The sequence below is a fragment of the Panthera onca genome, chromosome B4 (genome assembly GCF_046562875.1).
Source record: "Panthera onca isolate mPanOnc1 chromosome B4, mPanOnc1 haplotype 2, whole genome shotgun sequence".
NCBI classification, from domain to species: domain Eukaryota; kingdom Metazoa; phylum Chordata; class Mammalia; order Carnivora; family Felidae; genus Panthera; species Panthera onca.
The window spans coordinates 37,862,419-37,884,515 of record NC_138345.1 but is presented as its reverse complement, the minus strand read 5'-3'; the positions used below and the strand labels follow the sequence as shown (position 1 = coordinate 37,884,515).

General features: G+C 45.4%; 1 protein-coding gene across 12 annotated transcripts in view; it reads right to left on the bottom strand.

Annotated features, from left to right (window-relative positions):
• TSPAN9 (tetraspanin 9) overlaps positions 1-22,097 on the bottom strand; it is a 206,056-nt gene that overhangs the window by 169,136 nt on the left and 14,823 nt on the right. For 2 of the 12 annotated variants that reach the window (XM_060658698.3, XM_060658703.3), the window contains exon 3: positions 5,399-5,432. The exons of the other annotated variants lie outside the window; for them this stretch is intronic. The gene's annotated coding sequence lies outside the window, so the exon portion shown is untranslated. The remainder of the gene's footprint in view (positions 1-5,398; positions 5,433-22,097) is intronic. 12 annotated transcript variants of the gene reach the window in all.

Sequence of the window (22,097 nt, the reverse complement as noted above, 5' to 3'; positions counted from 1 at the left end):
GAAAGGCTGCCAAAGCCCTAGATGGTACCTAGGTTCCTATGTGCCTAGGCTTACATTCTAAACTAGACACGTTCTTATTCTTCTTCATTTAATTCCTCTTCAAAAATTACAGAAGTATGGCATGCTCACTACGGCCAGAGAAAATAAACCAAGATGAGGAAAAAGTCCACAGTGTCCCCACCGCTAGCCATCAAGTCTGTTAAACAGTTTGATATTTAACAGGTGTAGAGTTGTGTTAAGTTGTTTGCCTTTCAGTGCAAATGAATTGTACTTCTGCTTCCACTTTTGTTTCCAAGTCTCTTTGCAATTCATTCGCGTGTTCACTCATTGATTCGGCCAGCGACTGCTGAGGGTCTCGTGGGTCACTGGCACAGCTCTGGGTACTGGGGTTCTGCAATAAGCATGCATAATAAAATGATCTTTCATTCCATTCCCACAAAGGCTGAAGGAATACACCCCCTGCTCCGTGAAAAACAACACAGAAGGGCAACTAAACATACCAACTACGCTTTGGCCAAAGCTCTCAGAGAGAACACGTGAGTTCACCGGGGCTGGTCCCTGACACCTCGCTAAAACAAGAAAGAAGAGACTTTTGTTGCAGGCATAAGCCCCCAATTTCGAAGAGAGCAGAAGGGAAGATGGTAGCCACGCAATTTTAGAGACTGGAGGGCACAAGGGCAAAGGCTAATTCTCTTAAGAAACCTGATAGTGCTGAATCCCAAAGCACTGGCCCCCCAGAACCCCCAGAAGGCGTGGGGACCGGCAGCACCAGGGAAGCCTGGTTACAGGTCTGCCTAAGAAAGAGTCCCAAGCCCCCCGACTTCCTCCCCAACTTGCCTCAGACAGGTCAGTGTCCCTCCCCATCTCAGGGGTTTATTCTTTGGAGAGGGTAAAGTGGAAGGTCTGCAGAATGGAGAAACTGAGCAAAAGGAAATGCTGGGCACCATGCTGGAAACGGCTAAGCTGAAGTACAAGAAGGCCCAAATCCCTGCCCTCTTCCCCATTAGGTTCCTGGGCATAGAGGGTCAGCCTTAGGCTTTCCAGGTAGACTAATAGAAGATTCCCCTCTAGGAAATCTTAACAGCTCAAGAGAAAATACCTAAGATACTAACTCACTGGTTCCTAAGTGAAACAGGCCCACCAGGTCACCCCACATTAGGCCCAGAGTCCACAAGGGCCTGCCACATACAAACACACAGAGCTTAATGCCCCACGCAGATGTAAGCAGACTACCAAAGGTCTGTCACAGGAAAAACAGAAAAAGCATACGTACACACACCTTATAGGCATTGGTAAGGAAGAATACTTCCCCCCAAAATAAAACTATATAGCACCAGAGAAATAAGAGGTGATATTGCATCTATGAAACCAAAACAGAATGCTATTTTTAAAAAAAAAGATATATTCAGAAAACATAAGAACTCTTAAAAATTAAAAAATATGCTAATTAACATGAAAACCTCAATAAAAAGCTGAAGAAATCGGGGCGCCTGGGTGGCTTGGTCGGTTAAGCGTCCGACTTCGGCTCAGGTCATGATCTCATGGTCCGTGAGTTCGAGCCCCGCGTCGGGCTCTGTGCTGACTGCTCAGGGCCTGGAGCCTGTTTCGGATTCTGTGTCTCCCTCTCTCTCTGCCCCTCCCCTGTTCACTCTCTGTCTCTCTCTGTCTCAAAAATAAATAAAAATGTTAAAAAAATTAAAAAAAAAAAAAAAAGCTGAAGAAATCTCCCAGAAAGGGGTGAGAGTAGAAAAGAGAAAGAAAATAAAATTATAAGACCAATCCAGGAGACTTAGTATCCAAATTCTAGGAGCTCCAGGGGAAAGAAGAAAGAAAGTGGCAAGAGAAAAATCATCTATGAAGTAATTTAAGAAAACTTCCCAGAACTAGACAATGTATGCTTCAAGAGTGAAAGGTTCCAGGGTGCCCTTGCATGAACGTATATCCACACTAAGGAATGTCACTTGTGATATTTCAGAACGCTAGACCAAGATGACTTTTACACAGGACACTGGCAACTCCAGAGAGAAAAATCCTTTGTGACCCACAAAGGATCAAAATTGGAATGGCATTAGACTTTTGGACAGTAACCCTGGAACTGAAAAGAAAACTAAGCAATATTTTGCACACATACACACACAAAAATCCCTAGCCTAGAATTCTACACCAAACCAAGTATCAATAAAGTGTGAGTACAGAATGAATACTTCTTCAGATTTTTAAGGCAAACACATTTATAGAGCACCTCTGATGTGGGCCCCTGCACTACCTGTATAAAGGCAAGATGCCTCACTGTCTATCCCACTAGGCTCTATATGGAAACTGTCTTATTCCTCTCAAAACCTTCACCCAAGGCGCTACAGGGTCACAAAGGAAAGGCACCCTCAGCAAAGGGGAGGCAGGGAACACTTAGTGGAGGGAGGGGACATCTACAATGGCTCCTCAAGACTTTGTAAAGAATGTACAGCCCAGTGTTGTTCCAGGAAGGATGAATGAGTGCAAAGCCTTGGGGACCCATCACAAACCATCAATTTGCTGACCACAGATAAGAGTCCTAGCCAACAGGTGAAACTCAAGCCAGGAACAAACGGACCAGTGATATTGCCAGGTATTTGGGTTTGTTTTAATCATCTTTTCTGGAACAAGGTAATATATAAATTAAGAAAAATACCATTCTGAGTGTGAAGAATGGGGACACTGAGGCAGGAGGCTGGCTCAGAGTATGACCTAAGAGTCTCTGGAGCATTTGGCAGCCAGACAGGGCACAGGCCACCATGAAGCCAGTGCCCTAACAGAAAAGGAAAGCCAGACCTAACAACCACCATGCAAAGGCCTTGGAGGAAGGGCACCTGGCATCTGGGGGCTGGGCAGGGGCAGGGGCAGGGAGGGTCTCTGTACCTGGGTCCTCTCTCCTCACCCTGACCTGAGAAACCTGGAGCTTTAAGGCTCAGAAAGATTGCAGGTGGGAAGACTAGAAAGAAGGCCCTAGTCACCTGGCTGGTCAGCCAAACCAGCTGGGAATGCAATCCAAGTTTCCAGGCCACTTCCCACCCTTTACTGTCCTGCCTCACCACCCTCAGTCTTTGAGGCAGATATTCACTTGCTGGCTTGTGAGGTCAGGAGAACCGGCCAAGGCCGAGACACGTCTGGCCCCTCCCCCACTCTAACTCGAATTGATGGAGGCAGCGGTCTAGATAGAGCCCCCACCCTCAGCACCCCCTTCCCCACCCCCACTGCAGGAGGCGGCTGTCAGCTCCATGGCCCTGTGATGATGCCACGTTCTGCGGTGGTGGCCTGTCAGCAACAGTGAGGTTTCTGAAATAGAAACAAAGTCAGGGGCCTGTTTGCTCTGCTTCTGTGGCTGCTAACCCGCTGGGATCTGAGCAGCCAAGAAGGAGCCTTTCCTTCCCAAAATGGTCCTCTCTCTACCCTGCGGAACAATGTACCCTCCCCTGCCTGGCCCACCAAGGTCTGGCGCTGTGGGTGGTGGTGTGTATTCAAGGTTGGGAGAGTGCCTCCAAGCCCCAGCCCCAGGGCCCCCGCTGACTGAAGCTGAGCAGCCAGGGAGTCTGGCCTGAGGCGGCCACCTCCTCTCTTTTCCAGAATCCCCCTCACTTCACGTGGCCAGGGCCGCATCAGCTCTCTGAGACCACTTGCTAGGTAAGGGCAGGGAGTCCCAGCTCAGTCCCACCTCCCACACACTCAGACACCAAAGGTAAAGCTAAAAAGAACAAACCCAAGTCAGTTCAGCTCTTCCCTCCCTGCCCCACTCCAGGCAAGCTGCACCCAGGCCTGGGCTTCCCTCCCTTGATCCACCCCAGCCTCACTCCCCCAGTTTTCCCACCCGGCAGCACTTTTTTTTTTTTTTTAAGTAAACTCAACCCCCCAACGTGGGACTCGAACTCACATGCCCAAGATCAAGAGTCACACGCTCTACAGACTGAGCCAGCCAGGGACCCCCAGCACTTTTTTTTTTTTTTTTTTTTTAAGACAAGGCAAAATCTTCCTACTTCCTTAGGGAGCAATAAATATGAGGATTATGGAAGTGACATTCTGAAAGTGACCTAAGCTACTTGGAAGAAAAGGGGGAGATAAAATACAGGGCACTTTGGCCCAGACTTCACTCAGAAAGAGAGGGAGGCTGTGTCTCCAGGGAGGGGGAGACCATCTGCAGAGGTCTCCCGCCCACCTGCCTCAGGGCGCTGAGCCCCAGTCGGTAGCAAAAATTCCAGGTCTCTAAGTACAAGGGCTTGTCTGATAGGCCAAACACAAAGACACAAGGCCCTCTCAGGCCCTGAGAGGCTGCTGTCTGGAGACAGGGCACAAATTCCACTCCCCAAACTGCTTCCCTCATCTGGAAGCAATTTGCCCCAGCCTCCACTCAATACGAGAGTAAGAGGAGAGAGCCTGCCCCTCACCCCTCTTCTGGGTGGCCCGCTGAACCCCCGAGAGCAGCCAGAGAATGGGTACACAGTCCACCCGACTGCCACACCCAGATGTCTGTTCGCTGCCATTCTAAACGAGCCATCCCTCTGCCACTGAAAAATGGATGACAGTCAAGAGCACAAACTTTGGAATCAGATTGTCCTAAACTGACAGCCAGCTCTACCAGCTGAGTCTAGGTTTCCGCCTAAGGAAGATGGAGATAAAGTAGTCAGGAGGATTAAATGCGACCATGCCTGGCACTCAACAAGCACTTGATAGAGAGCAGTTATTATTATTGCTGCTGCTGCTGCTGCTGCTGCCGCCGCTGCATATATACGCTCAGTCGATTTTCTACATAGTAGCCAGTGATCCTTTTGAAATGGGAGGTAGGTCTGTCTCTCCTTCATCAAATTCCTCCACTGGCTCCCACCTCACCACCAGAGAAGCTAAAGCCCAGAAAAAGACTTCCAAGGCCCTATGTGCTCTGAGGACTATGACCTTTCCCTTGCTCACTTCACACCAGCTATACAGGCTTGAACAAGCACACACACTCCTGCCTCAGGGCCTTTGCACATCCTATTCCCTCTGCCATGGGATGCACCTTCCCCAGGTATCTTCAGGGTTGGCTCCATCACCTTCTGCCATCTCTGCTAAAATTTACCTCCTCGGTAAGGCCTTCCCTAAGTGCCCTGTGTAAGCCATAATCCCTGAACCCTGCCCTATCCTCCACCCCTTCCCTATTTCACTTTTCTCCATAGCTTCTGTCACTACCCAATGTAATACAGAGCTGAAATTATTTGCTTATGGTCAATCTTCCCTACCAAAATATAAGCTCTTGAGGACAGGGATTTTCCTTCTCTCCTGCATCCCCTGGCAGAGGAGCCCCTCAAACATTTGTGGAATGAGAGTCTCAGAACACTTAGGGTGAACCAAGCTGAGGCCAGGATCGAAATCACAAGTCCTCAGCTCCACTTACACGCTGTCAGTCCTCTGAGGCTCAGTGGCTTCCTCTGAAAAAAAAAAAAATCCTCATTCTAGCCACTTCTCAAGGTCATTGTCAGGGGGAAACGACAGTAAAATGATGCCTGGGAGTATGCTTCAGTGCTTTCCTAGCAGAGTGCCCTATAGAAAAGGAAGACTCCACAATGCATCCCCCATGCTAACTTTCAGTCCCAGGGCAGGGACCCTAGTGCTAAGGGGAGCCTTAAACACAGAGGGATTTACACACACAGTTCTTGCCTCGAGGAACCAGCTAAGTCATGTCTGAGGTCCTCAGACAGGTGGACACATCAGGTGCTAGTCCCCACCGAATCCCTGGTGCCCAGGACCTGCTTACATACAGTAGGTGCTCAATAGATGACCGGCAGAAGCACAAATGAGCAAATCCCATACTGATAACCACATAAGGAATAGTAAGATCACCAATATAAACACCCCCAATAAACCATTAGTTGACCTAAACAGCATGCAGACAACAGCTACCATGGATAGGACTGACGAAAATAGTATCTTTTTCTTTTCTTCACATCGAGGGCAAATGTGTTCTAAGGCGGACACTAGGGCATGGGTACAGAAGGCCACGGGGAAGGGTGAACAAATTCGGGAAATCTCTTTTCAGTGAGCGCATTTCAAGAATTAGGCCAAAACACTCCCCGTCATGACAGAGCGCACTCCGTCAATATTAGCTGTAATTATAGCATTGTTTTTATTATTGTCTTGGCAGCCTTCCAGTGGAACAAGCAAGCAGCTGGGAGACAAAACACTGAGGTCTCCCATGTGACAGCGAGGGGCCTGGGCACACTACTGCCCCGCCGAACCTCATCTACCTCATCTGTTAAGTGGCAGAGGCCAGGTGGAGTGCTGCACAGCCCTGGCCATACGACCCTGGCCACACGAATGCCGGGACTCCTTCCTCCCAGATGCTTTCATTCAGTCGTCAGACGTCTACGGGGTGCCCACTTTGTGCCAGCTGCTGTCTCGATGCTGGACGTATAGAGCAAATACAGAGAGAGGCACGCCTTCTCCCCTGGAGCTCCCTTTCCAGTGGGGGCGCCGACTTTGTGAGCCCAAATGCACTTGCACTCCAGCCCTCCTAGCAGATCAGTTTCCAAATAACATTCCCTTTGCTTCTATGGGAGAAAGGACTCCCATTTGCGAGGAGTGCTGCGCTTTTGCTGAGGAAGAGGCTAAGCCCACACTGTCCAGGACGGCGAAAGCAGCTCTGGGAGCAGGAGCCTCGAACATCAGTCCTGCAAACGAGCTCACCCCCCGCTCCCCAGTGGAGCCCTTGTTCTTCCCATTTGCAGAGGAAGAAACAAGACTTCCCCATGTCAGACCTGTCTGACCAAGGCTAAGAGGACCAGAGAACCCGAGTCCGAGTTCAAGAGTGCTCCTCACATCCATGACCATGCGTGGCCCAGCGAGCTGAAGGAAGATGAGCAGCACACTGGGAAGGAGGCTCTCGGGAGCTCAAGGCCACTTGGAGTCAGGCCAGGGCACTCAGCTGCCGGGAAGATTTCTCACCTCAGGTCTGCTTCCTATAAAGCCCTTGCCCCCAGAGCCTGCCCGGCTGTGACTTACCCCCTGGGCACAGCTGACTGCTGCAGACACCACGAAGGAACAAGGGAGGTACCATGGATCCCCTAGCAGACAACCTGACAAAGGTTCCTTCCACTGAGAGGTTGGGCAACAGCTTTAGGGAAGCAGAAGATCGAGCCCTTGGCTTTTTGCCCCTTCTGAGTCAGCCCCCTACACTCCCCAGCCACTGAGCTGCAGACCTGCCCTTCCTTCTCTGGCTGGAATCTTATTTGGAGCTCCCTAAAGACCACCATAAAAATGGCAAAAGGCTGGGGTGCCTGGGTGGCTCAGTCAGTTAAGCATCCAACTTTGGCTCATGTCATGATCTCACAGTTTGTGTGTTCGAGCTTCATGTCGGGCTCTGGGCTGACAACTCAGAGACTGGAGCCTGCTTCGAATTCTGTGTCTCTCTTTCTCTCTGCCCCTACCCTGCTCATGCCTCTGTCTCTCTCTTTCCCTCTCAAAAGTAAATAAACACTAAAAAAAAAATTTTTTTAATGGGGAAAGGCAGGTCCTTGAAGATTCTCTTGAAAATCCTGCCCCCACCACCATTTAATGGGCCTCCACAGTGTGCAAGGTACCATCCCAGACCCAATGGGGTGGCACCTCCCTGGGAGCTTTCAGTCCAGGGAGGGGAGAGGCCGCACACAGGAAGTGACACGATCCCAGAGAAGTAAGTCAATGAACAGGTCAAGAGCAGCCGTGTCTGTTCAGAGCGACGTTTGCGAGCACGGAGAATGGCCGCAGCAAGGCTGCCAGATGTTGCTGTGTGGGCAGGAGGGAGAACAACGGGCTAACCAGAGTCCTGCACTGTCTCAAAGGCACTGTGTATCCAGACACAGGAGACACAATGGGACAAGGCACTGACATAAGGCACCAGCCCAGATGGATGGGGTGCCAGTCAGGCTGGAACTGAAATGATGGAGATGAGCACAGACGGCGAGCAGCTGGTCTGCAGGGCCACCAGAAGGAATCCACTTTGGGCAAGGATGAAGGTGTGAGGAGTTCCACAAAACTGTAGTAAGGAGGGCATATTCAGGTGTGCACTGTTTGGGGGGGGGGGGGGCGTGTTGGGGACTGGGAATTTCCAGGAGGGATGGATCATTGGGCTCAAAGGGAGGACAAAGATTTAGAATCATTGAGTAGAAAAGTATCTTAGAAACGATCTCATACAACATCATATCTAATCTTACAATCCCAAACACAAAATCCCTGATCAATAAATATCAGTTTTTACTTAAACCCCAGAAGTGATGAAGAGCTCACTACCTCCCAAGATAGCCTATTCATCTGCTAGATGGCACTAGCAGTTAGAAAGTTCCTCCCAGGGCACCTGAGTGGCTCAGTTGGTTAAGTTTTCAATTCTTGATCTCAGCTCAGGTCATGATCTCACAGTTACTGAGTTCATGCCCTGCACTGGGCTCTGCACAAATGGTGCAGAGCCTGCTTGGGCTTGTCTCTCCTTCTCTCTGCCCCTCCCCCGCTTGTACTCACTCTCTCTCAAGATAAATAGAAAGAAAGAAAGAAAGAAAGAAAGAAAGAAAGAAAGAAAGAAAGAAAGAAAGAAAGAAAGAAAGGCAAGGCAAGACAAGTTCTTCCTGGAACTGGATCCACATCCAATCTTCTGGAATCCCCTCATCCATGGGTCCTAGGTTTGGCCCTCTGAAGCTACAGGACACGTTTAAGCCCTCTTCTTCCCCATCAATCCTGCACATGTTAGAAAACAATTATCGTGTCCCCCTTACCACTCCATAAAAGCAATTCTAGGACAAAACGAACATTCCTAAATCCTTCATCCAACTCCCATGTGGTATAGCATCCAGCACCTTAGTCGCCCTTCTCTGGATGAATTCAGATTTGCCAGTGTCCCAACCAGAATTAACAAACCCCAAAACTACAGATGTGGTGGAAGCTCCACAGAGCACAAAGAGAGTCTGAATTCCATACCCACTGAGATAGTGTTCTTCTTAGATAGTTAGCTTACAGTTTCTTTCATTTCTCATTCACTCATGCAATCAACAAATGTGAGCTGCCTACTATATGCCAGGCACTGGACTATGTACCAGGGAAATACTACATTTTCTTTGACAACAAGAAAATACCATCTCATCTTTGTGTTCAGGGAGACAGCCTACTTAGAGAGATAATAGACCCAGATAAAATTATGAGGAAAAGAATATCCTGCTTATGGGGTCTCATAAGAGTGCTGACTAGAGACACATTCCCCAGTGGGGAAGGAAGTGATGCCCGAGGTAAGTCTTCCAATAATGCTGGACTTTGGTTTACCACCATGGTGAAGTCATGCAGACTGGCTCTACCCTCCCACTTTAAGCAGCTAGAAATCCGAACAGAATACATGAGACAATTCCTTCAGATATGAGACAACAGGCCGCACAGGACTGTAATCCCTGAGAAGAGGAAAACGTAAGAGTGAGTCCTATGGTTACCCAGCTGACTGCCTGGAGGTGGTTTGCACACAGCTGCACAGGAGAAGGAATACAAATGGAGTCCAGTGGGGCACCTGGGTGGCTCAGTCAGTTGAGCGTCCGACTTCGGCTCAGGTCATGATCTCACAGTCTGTGAGTTCAAGCCCCGCATCAGGCTCTGTGCTGACAGCTCAGAGCCTGCAGCCTGCTTCAGATTCTGTGTCTCCCTCTCTCTCTACCCCTCCCCCACTTGTGCTCTCTCTCTCTCTCTCTCTCTCTGTCTCTCAAAAATAAATAAACACTAAAAAAAAATTTTTTTTTAAACACACAAATGGAGTCCAGTGGTCTCACCAAGCTGAAGAGACAGAAATCAGAGTTCATGGAGCTAGAATTGAAGGTAGAATAGTAGAGACGAAGGGCTGTGCAGACAGGGCGCTCTAGGAATGTGCAGAAGAGTCTCCTTGACTCTCTGGCTAATCCACACATGTGTGAAGTGAGCTCCACAAGACTGGGAAGAGAACCAATGGAAAGCAATAGGCCAAATGATTGTAGCACACAGGGCCAAAAAGAGGTCACATTCCCCCCTGGAGAGTAGAGAGACCTCACTATACCCAGGGCACTGGGCAGAGTCCTCAGAAGGGTGGTGCCTTAGTAGTGAAGCTAAATTAGCCCTGGACTAAAAGCTGCTCTGGATCCACCCTCACAAAGCTTAAAGGCAAGCCTCAAATATTAAACTGATCCCAAGCAATTGAAATGCATGCCAAAATAAAGTCCAATACTATTTAAAGAAATATAATGAAATCCAGCAACATTAAATCTACAATGTCTGGCACTCAATCAAAAATTAGCAAGCATTCAAAGAAGCAGAAAGATATGACCCATAACCAGGAGAAAAATCAGTTAATAGAACAGACCCAAAGATGGCAAAGATGATGACACCAGCAGACACAGATGAAAAGCAGCGATTCTAAGTATGCTCCATATGCTCCAGAATGTAGAGGGAAACATACACATGATGAAAAGAGAAAAGATATAAAAAGACTCATACCGAACTTCTAGAGATGAAAAAGATAGTATCTGAAATGAACGATACACTGGATAGAAAAATTTAACATCAGATTAGACCCTGCAGAAGAAAATAACATTGTACCTGAAGACATAACAATAGAAATGATCTCAGATGAAGCACACAAAGAAAAAAAACTGAAAAAAATTAATAGAGCATCAGAAACCTATAGGACAATATCCAAGAGGCTAACGGTCATGTAACTAAAGCTCTAGAAAGAGAAAAGAGAGAAGGGGGAACAGAAAAATTCTTGAAGAAATAATGGCTGAACAAATTTTCCTACCTGCTAAAACAATGCAGATAAGAGAAAACACAATGCAGGGTGGGAGAGGCATTTCAAGCAAGTAGACCACACCGGGAACAATGAGAAATGAGAGCTTGCATGGTGGGAGAGGGAGGAAAGGCAACAGGTAATTCAGCCTTACAGAAACACAAGGGGCAAAGTGGCTCCAAGGGGGAAGCAGTAAGGCTGGCCAGGGCAGGTGCAGACCTCATCTTGTTGGCCAAGGGATGATCACCTCATCCTGGACAAGGGCAACTGATTTTTTAAACCTAACGTCAGATTTTGCAGTTTTCTTGAGCAGAAGTGTCCAGAGAACAGAAGAGAGGTTTGGGGCCCAGCTGGGACATCTGAGCCTTCAGCCTGCCCCCATGGGGATGACCAGCTGAGATGCCCACCCTTGGACCCCATATGGAACAAAGAGCAGAGGCAACACAAACACCCCGCCCCCATCTGAGAAAGTTTTTCCTCCCTACAACCCCCGAAATCAGATCATTCTTAAGCCAGAAAGGACCTCAGGGATCAGAGACTCCTCATTTTACAGATAAAAAACTAAACTAAAGCCTAGAGAAGTAATGTGACTGGTCCAGGACAAGCCAGGTGTCCTGCCTCCTGGTAGCCTGCTCTGTCTACTGACCCACTCTGCCTGTTACAGTTCTACCTGCCCCTCCAGAACTATGGACTGGTCTGGATGATGCTTCTGAGTCTGAATGTCTACACACAGTTGTCTCTACATGTTCAATCTAGCTCCTTCAGGACAAGGGCAGATTCCTGAACTTCTGTAGGATAGATACTCAGTACACATCTCCCTCCCGTACACTGAGCAAAAGTGACTCTGGACCTGGCTCTGGGGAAGAAAGGAGGCAGTAAGCCCCCCTGAGAATCCAAGGCCACAGCTGCCCCAAGCCTGCCTAAGTCTGAGAGGGACAGAGAAACAGAAAGAGGCAGTTAGAGAGACCCAGGAAGCTGGACCCACTGACCCTGGCCATGGGAGCTCCCAGGCGACTCCCCAAGAGGCCGGGATGGTCTAGTGGGAGGAGGGACATTCCTCTGGCCTCTAAATCCTTCTCTCTTATCAGATTGGCACTGAGCCAGACACTGAGCTTGCCACCTCCTCCACCCCAGGGGAGGAAGAGGAAATGGTCTTAACTCTCCTTCTCTACCCCTCCCCATACCAGCACCCACCCCCAGCCCCAACTTCACTGTGGGCTCTGGGTTGGGCGACACCTCTTTACAGAGGTTAAGAATGAACAAATTCTTGGGCTATTCCTGGAGCCTTGATTTTTATCATCCTTCCATTCTGGTCAATTCTGAGAGGCCAGCGGCCGGGAATGCCAGAGAGATCTGAGCCCGGCCCACCAAACCCAAAATAACCCCACACGTGCCTCCCTCAAGTCCTCACGGATTTGGCCATTTGGGGTGCATGTTTTCCTACAAAGCTGCCCTCAGGCCCTGCAAGGTCACCTCACACACAGGGTGCTAGGAACTCAAGAGGCATCCTTGGGTGAACTGAGGAAGATGGGAGCAGGTGTGGGGGTGGGGATGGAATAAAATAGAATCCGGGGTCAGCATCTAGAAAGTCTGGCTCCAGCTTCCTCTGCTCAAAAGAACCTGGGAAAACCAGCCTCAGTTTCCTCCGCTGTGAAATTTTTGAGCAGGGCTCCCTGTCCACCCCACCTCGGGAAAGGGAAGGTTAAGTCTCTCAGGCAGAGCCACGGCTCCTTCAGTGAGGAGCTCCTGATGTACAAGTCCTGCCCCTCCCCAGAGACATTTCAAACCCCTGCGATTATGAAGATGGATGGTTTATTTTTTAATTTTTTTAATGTTTATTTTTGAGAGAGAGAGAGAGAGAGGGAGAGAGAGACAGTGTGAGTGGGGGAGGGGCAGAGAGAGAGGGAGACACAGAATCCAAAGCAGGCTCCAGGCTCCAAGCTGTCAGCACAGAGCCCGACACGGGACTTGAACCCACAAACTGAGATCATGACCTGAGCCAAAGTTGGACACTCAACCGACTGAGCCACCAGGTGCCCGAAGATGGATGATTTTAAATCAAGCAAGAGCTCTAAATGTCCAGGGGTATCGGCTAGATTAGGGATACATTTCTTTTTATATCACAAATGCAGTATTTGTTCCGTTCATTCAACAAATATTTGAGTGCCCACCTGGTTGGTACCAGACAATGAGAAAACAGGCAAAGTGTCAGTGGAGGGGAAAATCAAGGGCTCTGCTCCTCAGAAGGAAGGAAGAACCAGAGATCGAGTGGAGCCGTTAGAAATGTCCCTGCCCATCAGAAAAGAACCGTGGAGGCTGCAGAAGTCCTGAGTCCGAGTCCGTCCCCTGGCAGCACTAACCCTACTTGGAACCTGGGGGATGTGGGGTGGTGGCCGCAGGGGCTATGGAGATCAGTCCCCTAGCCCACTGGGACCACTGGGTTTACAATGTGGCAGCATCTAATGCTTTAGTCCCTGGGGTGGGGACCAAAGAAGAAAGGCCCTGCAGAGTCTGAAGAATCACCTCCTACTTCCCCTCTGCTCCAAAGTCAGGGTGGCCACACTCCCGCACCCCAGCCCATAAAGAAAGGGTCAAGCAAGGCTTCCTGCCTGTGGTGATCAACATTCGCCCCAGAGCCAGCTGCACTGAGGCCCCAGGAAACCGGACTGCCAGCCATCGCCCAGAACTGGGGACAAGTCTGTGCTGTAAGCAGGTCCTACAATCAGTATTAGCATCCCAAAAGCCAGCGGCCCCAGAAGTATTCCCAGAGAGAAGAAAATGTGTCCAATTCAGGTCCTCCAACTCCGGGACTCTGCTGTCCCACATGCATCGGGCTTAACTGGAATGTCAGAACGGGAGCGGTGTGGAGAGAGAGGCCCACTCTGCCTGATATTCCAGCCCCCAGTGTCCAAGCCAGAGTGGGCTTGAAGCATCTACCAGTCCACCCAGCCCCAGGCATGGTGGCACCCATTGTTAACCTCCCCATCAGCCAGTAGAGTGTGGCCCCTCTGGGGAAGTCACACCCATGTTTCAGAAAGGCAGCTGCTGCTGTTTTCTTGAAGAACAGTCCTCAGAGCCCAAGACCTAGTCCACTGAGCATCCCCAGGGGACATCCATCCCTCTCCTACAGGGACACCTGAACTTGTTAAACCACCGAGGGGCATTTGGATAAGAAGTGAGGAAGGTGGGTGCTGGAGGTGAGGTAACATCACTTTTATTCCACATGAGGTGTGGGTATAAAGCAGGGAGACTTCAGCTGGGCCAAGGCAGGCATCTCCTTTCAGCCCTACATAGAGGGCTCTGGCTGCATCTACAGCAACCTCTTCCCTTCCTGGCTGGCCTTCAGAGCCCACTCCTGAGGGCTGTGGATGTGGCAGGACCAAGCCCTGGGGGGGGGGGGGGGGAATGGGAAAACCCACATAAAACACACAAGAAAGTTGGTAGCCAAGAACAGAAAGGGTTGGGGACTCACCTAACCCTGCATCGGTGAAATCAATCTCTCTCTCTCCCTCTCCCTCTCTCTTTTAATAAAGCATTGCGCATAATTTATACCCTATTCAAATAGTTTTTTTCTTTTTTTATTGAAGTATAACTGAGACACATTGCATTAGTTTCAGGTGTGCAACATAATAATTCTACATTTGAATACATTGCTAAATGATCACCACAATAAGTCTATCTACCATTTGTCACCATACAAATTTACAAACATTGTTTTTCTTGATAGGAACCTTTAAGATTTTTCCTAACAACTTTCAGTTATTGACTGCAGTCCTCATGCTGTATGTTACATCCCCATGACTTACTTATTTTACAAGTGGAAGTTTTGTTTTTGGTTTTGGGTTTTTGTTTTGTTTTAAAGTTTATTTATTTTGAGAGAGAGAGCACATGGGAGTGGCAGACAGAGAGAAGGAAAGAGAAAATCCCAAGCAAGCTCCACACTGTCAGCGCAGAGACCAATGTAGGACTCGAACTCATAAGCCATAAGATCATGACCTCAAATCAAGAGTAGGACACTTAACCTACTGAGCCTTCTAGGTACCCCTATGAGTGGAAGTTTGTACCTCTTGATCCCCTTCACCCATTTTGCCCAACCCACACACCCCTTCTCCTCTGGCAACCAATTGTTCTCTGTATCTGTATCTGGTTTGGTTTATTTGTTTTGTTTTTTTAGATTCCAGATATAAGTGAAATCATAAGGTATTGTTCTTTGTCTGACTTACTTCACTAAGCATAATACTCTCAAGTTCCATCCATGTTGTTGCAAATGGCAAGACTGCATCTTCTTTATGGTTGAGCAGTAAGTATTCCATAATATGTGTATACCACATCTTCTTTATCCATTCATCCATTGATAGATATTTAGGTTGTTTCCATATCTTGGCTATTATAAATAACGCTGCAATGAACATAGGAGCATATATATCTTTTCAAATGAGCATTTTCATTTTCTTTGAATAAATACCCAGAAGTGGAATTACTAAATCACATGGCAGCTCTATTTTTAATTTTTTTAAGAACTTCTATACTGTTCTTTAAAAAAAAAAAAATTTTGTAACGTTTATTTATTATTAAGAGACAAAGAGAGACAGAGCATGAGCATAGGAGGGGCAGAGAGAGAGGGAGACATAGAATCTGAAGTAGGCTCCAGGCTCCAGCTGCCAGCACAGAGCCCGACGTGGGGCTCAAACTTGCAAACTGCGAGGTCATGACCTGAGCCAAGCAAGGTCGGACACTTAACTGACTGAGCCACCCAGGCGCCCCAAGAATTCCTATACTGTTTTCCACAGTAGCTGCACCAACAGTGCCCAAGGATTCCCTTTTCTCCACATCCTTCCCAACACTTGTTATTTTGTCTTTCTGATAATTCTAACAGGTGTGAGGTGATATCTCATTGTGATTTGATTTGTATTTCCCTGACAATGACCGAGGTTGAGCACCTTTTCATGTGCCTGTTGGCCATCTCTATGTCTTCTTTGGAAAAATATCTATTCAGATCCTCTGCCCATTTGTTAATCAGATTGTTTACATTATTGCTATTGAGTTATAGGTGTTCTTTCTATATTTTGGGTATTAACCCCTTATCAAATATATGATTTGCAAATATATTCTCCCACACTGCCTTTTTATTTTGTTGATGGTCTCCTTCACTGTACAGAAGCTTTTTAGTTTGATGCAGTTCCATTTGTTTATTTTTGCTTGTGTTGCCATTGCTTCTGGATTCAGATACAAAAAGATATCACTAAAAACAGTGTCAGAGAGCTTACTACCTATCCTTTATTCAGACAGTTTTATGGTTTCTGGTCTTATATTCAAGTCTTTAACCCATTTTGAGCTAATTTTTGCATATGGTGTAAGATGCCAATCCAATATCGTTCTTTTGCACATGGCTGTCTAGTTTTCCCAACACTTATTGAAGAGACTGTCCTTTCCTTATGGTATGTTTTTGCCTCCTCTGTTGTAAGTTAATTGACCATATATGCGTGGTTTGATTTCTGAGCTCTCTACCCTGTTGCACTAATCTTTGTATCTGTTTTTATGCCAATACCATACTATTTTGTTTACTATGGCTTTGTAGTATAGTTTGAAATCAGGGAGCATGATGCCTCCAGCTTTGTTCCTCTTTCTCAGGGTTGCTTTGGCTATTTGGGATCTTTTGTGGTTCCATATAAGTCTTAGGATTGTTTGTTCTATTCCTATGAAAAACACCATTGGAATTTTGATAGGAATTTTGATAGTCTGAATCTGTAGACTGCTTTGGAAAATATGGACATTTTAACGATATGAATTCTTACAACCCATGAGCACAAAATATCTTTCCATTTATTCGTGTTTTCAATTTCTTTCATCAATGTAATAGTTTTCAGTGTACACGTCTTTCACGTCCTTGGTTAACTTTAATCCTAGGTATTTTGTTCTTTTTGATGTGATTTGAAATGGGAATGTTTCCTTTTTTTATTGGTTTTTTTTCCCAATGTTTATTTTATTTTTGAGAGAGACAGAGCACGAGCAGGGGAGGGGCAGAGAGAGAGACAGAGAGAGAGACACAGAATACAAAGCAGGCTCCAGGCTCCAAACTGCCAGCACAGAGCCTGATGCAGGGCTTGAACCCACAAACCACAAGATCATGACCTAAGCCGAAGTCAGACACTCAACCGACTGAGTCACCCCAGGTACCCCATGAAATGGGAATGTTTTCTTAATTCTCTTTCCTATAGTTCATTCTTAGCGTATAAAAAAACAACAACATATTTTTATGTATGGGTCTTGTACCTACCCTCCAATTATATCAAACTCATATATTAGTTCTAACAGTTTTTTGGTGGAATCGTTCAAATTTTCTAAATATAAAATCATCTCCACTAACATTGACAGTTTTACTTCTTTCTTTCTAATTTGGATGATTTGTATTACTTTTCCCTGCCTAATTGCTCTGGCCAGAACTTCTAATACTAAGTTGAATGAAAGTTAAAAGAGTGGGCATACTTTTCTTGTTCCAAATTTTAAGAGAAAAGCTTTCAGTTTTTTTTGTCATTGAGTATGATGTCAGCTGGAGGCTTGTCACTTATGGCCTTTATCACGTTGAGGTACGTTCCATCTATACCCATTTTGTTGAGACCTTTTATTGCAAATGGATGGTGAATTTGTTAAATGCTTTTTCTGCATCTATTGAAATGATCATATGATTTTTGTCCTTCATTTTGTTAATGTAGCATTGACTGGTTTGAAAATGTTAAACCATCCTTGCATCCCTGGAATAAATCCCACTTTATCATGGTATATGATGCTTTTAATGTATTATTAAGTTTACTTTGCTAATATTTTGCTGAGGAATTTTTCACATATGTCCATCAGGGACACTGGCCTGTAGTTTTCTAAATTTTTTAAAATATGTATTTATTTTTGAGAGAGACAGAGACAGAGCATGAGTGGGGAAGAAGCAAAGAGAGAGGGAGACACAGAATCCGAAGCAGGATCCAGGTTCTGAGCTTGTCAACACAGAGCTTGACACAGGGCTCAAACTCAGAAACCGCAAGATCATGACTTGAGCCAAAGTCAGACGTTTAACCAACTGAGCCACCCAGGCACCCCTTGGCCTATAATTTTCCTTTTTTGTGGTGTCCTTATCTGGTTTTGGTATCAGAGTAACACTGGACTCATAAAATGAGTTTGGAAGCATTCCCTCTCTTCAGTTTTTTGGAAGAGTTTGAGAAAAGGATAGGTATTAAGACTTCTTTGAATGTTTCATAGAACTCACCAGGGAAGGCTTGACTTTTTGTTTGTTGGAAAGTTTTTGATTACTGATTCAACTTCCTTAGTAATCTATTCAGATTTTTTATGATTCATTAATCCGTCTTGGAAGATCATATGTTTCTAGGAACTTATCCATTTCTTCTAGGTTGTCCAGTTTGTTGGCACATAATTGTTTGTAGTAGTCTCTTACAATCCCTTGTATTTCTTTGGTATCAGTTGTAACCTCTCCTCTCTTATTTCTGATTTTATTTGAGCCATCTCTTTTTTTTCTTAGTGAGCCTAGCTACAAGTTTGCCAACTCTGTTAATCTTTTCAAAGAACCAACTCTTAGTTTCACTGATCTTTTCTATTATCTTTGTAGTCTTTATTTCAATTATTTCCAGTCTGATCTTTATTATTTCCTTCCTTCTACAATTTGGGGCTTCATTTATTCTTCTTTTTCGAGCTTCCTTAGGTATAAAATTAGACTATTTGAGATTTTTCTTATTTCTTGAGGTAGGCATTTATCACTATGACTGTACCTCTTAGAACTACTTTTGCTGGGGCGCCCGGGTGGCTCAGTCAGTTAAGCTTCCGACTTAGGCTTAGGTCATGATCTCGCGGTTCATGAGTTCCAGCCCTGCGCCAGGCTCTGTGCTGACAGCTCAGAGCCTGGAGTCTAGTTCAGATTCTGTGTTTCCCTCTCTCTCTCTGCCTCTCCCCTGTTCACATTCTGTCTCTCTCTCTCTCTCAAAAATAAATAAACATTAAAAAAAAAACTACTTTTGCTGCATCTCATAGATTTTGGTATGTTGTAGTTCCATTTTCATTTGTCTCAAGTAATTTTTTTTATTTCTTCTTTGATTTCTTCATTCACCCACTGTTTGTTCAATAGTATGTTGCATAATCCCCATATATTTGTGATTTTTCTTTTTTTTTTTTAGTTTATTTATTTTGAGAAAGAGACAGAGAGTGAGTGAGTGGGAGAGAAGCAGAGGGAGAGACAGACTCCCAAGCAGGCTTTGTGCTCTCAGTGCAGGCCTAACACAGGGCTTGAACTCACAAACCTTGAGATCATAACTGGAACTGAGATCAAGAGTCAGACACTTAACCAACTGAGCCACCCAGCACCCCTCTAACTTTCTTTTTGTAATTGATTCCTAGTTTTATACCATTGTGGTTGGAAAAGAGTCTTGATATAACTTGAATCTTCTTAAACTTATTGAGACTTGTTTTATGGCTTAACATGTGACATATACTGGAGATGTTCTATGTGCGCTCCAAAAGAATGTGTATTCTGATGCTTTTAGATGTAAAGTTCTATACATATCTATTAAGTCTATGTGGTCTAATATATCATTTAAAGCCAATGTTTCCTTATTGATTTTGGTCTGGATGATCTATTCATTGATGTAAGTGAGGTATGAAATCCCCTACTATTATTCTAATGCTGTCAATTTGTCCCTTTAGGTCACTTAATATATGCTTTGTGTATTTAGATCCTTCTACGTTGGGTGCATAAATATTTACAAATGTTATATCTTCTTGCTGGATTTACCTCTTTATCATTATGTAGTTTCCATCTTTGTCTTTTATTACAATCTTCTTTTTTTTATTTTATTTTGAAAGAGATTAGAGACAGCATGAGTGGGGAGGGGCAGAGAGAGGGAGAGAGATTCCCAAGCAAGCTCCGCACTTCCAGCCCAGGGCCCAATGTGAGGCTCAAACCCACGAACCATGAGATCATGACCTGAGCCAAATCAAGAGTTGGACACTTAACTGACTGAGCCACCCAGTCGCCCCTACAATCTTTAAGAGTCTATTTTTCTGATGTCAGTAAAACTACCCCGGCTTTCTTTTGGTATCCATTTTCATGAAACATCTTTCTCCATCCCTTCACTTTCAGTCTCTATGTGTCCTAATATCTAAAGTGAGTCTCTTGTAGGTAGCTCATAGCGGACTACTGGGTTTGTTTGTTTGTTTGTTTGTTTGTTTGTTTGTTTGTTTTAATCCATTCAGCCACTCTGTCTTGATTGGAGAATTTATCCAATTATTTATATTCTGTGTAGAATTTATATTCTGTGTAGAATTATTTATATTCTGTGTAGAACTTGTTGACATTTTGTAGTGTTTGTTTATGGTTTATTGTTTGTTTTGTAGCTCCTCTCTCTTCCTTTCTTCTTTTCTTAGTTTCTTCCCTTGTGGTTTGATGACTTTCTATAGTGTTGTGCTTATGTTCCTTTCTCATTATCTTTTGCATATCTATTATGAGTTTTTGCTTTGTGCTTACCATGAGGCTCATATTTAACAGCCCATATACATAGGAATCTATCTTAGGTTGATAGCAGGTTGTTTGAATGCATTCTAAAACTCTATGCTTTTACTCCACCCCTGAACATTTTATATTTTTAATATCACATTTCACATCTTTTTCATGTCTATCCTTTAACTAATTATAGTAGTTACATTATTTTTAATACTTTTATCTTTTTTTTTTTTTTAATTTTTTTTTTTTTCAACGTTTTTTTATTTATTTTTGGGACAGAGAGAGACAGAGCATGAACGGGGGAGGGGCAGAGAGAGAGGGAGACACAGAATCGGAAACAGGCTCCAGGCTCCGAGCCATCAGCACAGAGCCTGACGCGGGGCTCGAACTCACGGACCGCGAGATCGTGACCTGGCTGAAGTCGGACGCTTAACCGACTGCGCCACCCAGGCGCCCCAATACTTTTATCTTTTAACTTTAATACTAGCTTTGTAAGTGATTAGTCCAATACCTTTACTAAATAGTTGCCTTTGTTGGTTACCATTCATATGCTTTCTTGTTACCAATTAGTCCCCATTCTTTTTAGCTTTAACATTTCACGTAGGGCCAGTTTAGTGCTGATGAACTCCTGTAGCTTTCAGAAAGCTCTTTATCTCTTTTTCAATTGTGAATGATAACCTTGCCAGGTAGAGTATTCTTGGTTGGAAGTGTTTTCTCTTCCCTTTCGGCACTTTCAATATACCATGACATTCCCTGCTGGCCTACAATGTTTCTGCTGAGAAATCTCCTGATAGTCTTATGGGTGCTCCCTTGTATGTAACAAGTTATTTTTAAGATTCTCTCTGGGCATGCCTAGGTGACTCCATTGGCTAAGTGACTGACTCTTGATCTCAGCTTGGGTCATGATCTTGCAGTTTGTGGGTTTGAACTCCACATCAGGCTTTGTGCTGGCAGCATGGAGCCTGCTTGGGATTCTGTCTTTCTTTTTCTCTGCCCCTCTCCCACTCTCTCTTTCTCACTCTCTCTCTCAGAAATGAATAGGTGAACTTAAAAATAAATTCGCTCAGGGCGCCTGGGTGGCTTAGTCGGTTGGGCATCTGACTTCAGCCCAGGTCATTGAGCCCCGTGTCGGGCTCTGTGCTGACAGCTCAGAGCCTGGAGCCTGCTTCAGATTCTGTGTCTCCCTGTCTCTCTGCCCCTCCCCCACTCAAGCTCTGTCTCTCTCAAAAATAAACATTTAAAAAAATTCTCTGTATCCTTAACGTTTGACATTTTAATTTTTTTTTTTTTTTTAGAGAAAGAGAAAGAGAGTGCAAGCAAGGAGAGGGGCAGAGGGATTGAGAGAGAGAGCAGGATCATGACCTGAGCAAAAATCAAAAGTCAGTCACTCAACCAACTGAGCCACCCAGGTGCCCTGACATTTTAATTATAATGTGTCTTGGTGTGGTCTCTTTGGGTTCATCTTGTTTGGAACTCTCTGGGATTTCTGAATCTGGATGTGTGTTTCTTTCCCCAGGTTACAGAAGTTTTTGGCCATTATTTCTTCAAATAAGTTGTCTGCCTCTTTCGCTCTCTCTTCTCCTTTTGAAATTCCTATAATATGAATGTTAGTCCATTTGATGTTGTCCCATAAGTCCCTTAGGTTACCTTCATTTTTTTAGTTCTTATTTCTCTTTGCTCATCTTTTGGGTAAGTTCCACTGCCCTGTCTTCCAGCTCACAGATTCTACCTTCTGCTTCATTTAGTCTGCTTTTAAAACCCACTCATGTCTTCTTCAATTCAGTTATTCTTCAGTTCTACTAGTTCTGCTTGGTACTTATATTCTCGATCTCTTTG